Below are 1,295 nucleotides of genomic sequence, written 5' to 3' on the forward strand. Positions count from 1 at the left end.
TAGTACCGGTTCGTGGCATGAACCGGTAGTAAAGAGGTTGTGGCAGGCTGTTTTTAGTCCCACCTCGCTCCCCTAGTAAGATTTTTACCACCTTAAATATGTTACTTCTCAAACTATCACAAGCACTTGGTCTTTATTGAACTCTATATGTAGAATTTGTGGTCGCAATATGAGTCTTCACCGGTTTCTAAACCGTTGAGGACTCATATTGACAATTCATATTGTACACAAAAAGATCAATGATAATCAATGTATTATATATATATATATATATTACATGTTTACGCCCTCACTCTCTCCACTCACTCGGTCTCCCCTCAATCCCCCGCGCTGGTCCTCCCCCGCCGGCCGCCCCTCACTCTCTCCACTCACTTCAAAACTGAACGCACTTCGTGTACAAACTGGACAATCTCTTTCGGAGTATCAGGGTTTCGGACGAGAACTCATATGTTACACGGGCACTTCAATGTTTTTTAAACTTATTTGAACTCCAGACAATTTTTGCGTTCAGTATGCAGCATTCAAAGCGACGTCATCAATTTCCAACACGTTCTGACATCATTTGCTGTTTTTCAGTCATTTACCGATTTGTTTAGAGAGCTAAAGAAAAAAATATTCACAAAGAAACCAAATACAGAAAAAAAAAACTACTCAGAAATAAATAGAAGAAAATAAATAACACAGAAAATAAAAAAACTATATAAAAAAATTACTCAAAAATAAATAATGTAGAAAAGAAAAAAACTATATAAAAATTTGTTGGGGCGCTGCCCAGTGGGCCTGCCAGACCTAGGGTGTGCAAATTCAGGCCCAGAAGGGCCAGCAGGCTCACAGGGCAGTGCGCCATAGGTAGTTAGGCCCAGAAGCCTGCTATATAAAGAAGTTCGAAGGAGCAGCCGCGGCTGGGTTTATAAATCAGTGCGGCTGTCCTTCGCTCGGCGAGGTGGGACTAAACATTGTGCATCGCGGGTGGCAGTGCACAACCATTAGTACCGGTTGGTGGCTCCAACCGGTACTAATGCGTGGGCCTTTAGTACCGGTTGGAGAGCCACCAACCGGTACTAAAGGGGGCCGTTTCCTGCCGCTTGACCTGGCGAAAATTGGCCTTTAGTACCGGTTGGTGGCTCCAACCGGTACTAAAGGCCCCTCCTATATATATGGCACTTACGAAAAATTCAGTTTCATCGACCACCGCTTCTTCTCCATCTTCTTCGCGCGACATCGCCCATCGCGCGCCGCCCTCGCCGCCCCCGCCGCCCGTCGTCGCCGTCCCCACCGTCGCCCCCGCCGCCCGT

Source organism: Triticum aestivum, chromosome 1D (genome assembly GCF_018294505.1).
Source record: "Triticum aestivum cultivar Chinese Spring chromosome 1D, IWGSC CS RefSeq v2.1, whole genome shotgun sequence".
Lineage (NCBI taxonomy): Eukaryota > Viridiplantae > Streptophyta > Magnoliopsida > Poales > Poaceae > Triticum > Triticum aestivum.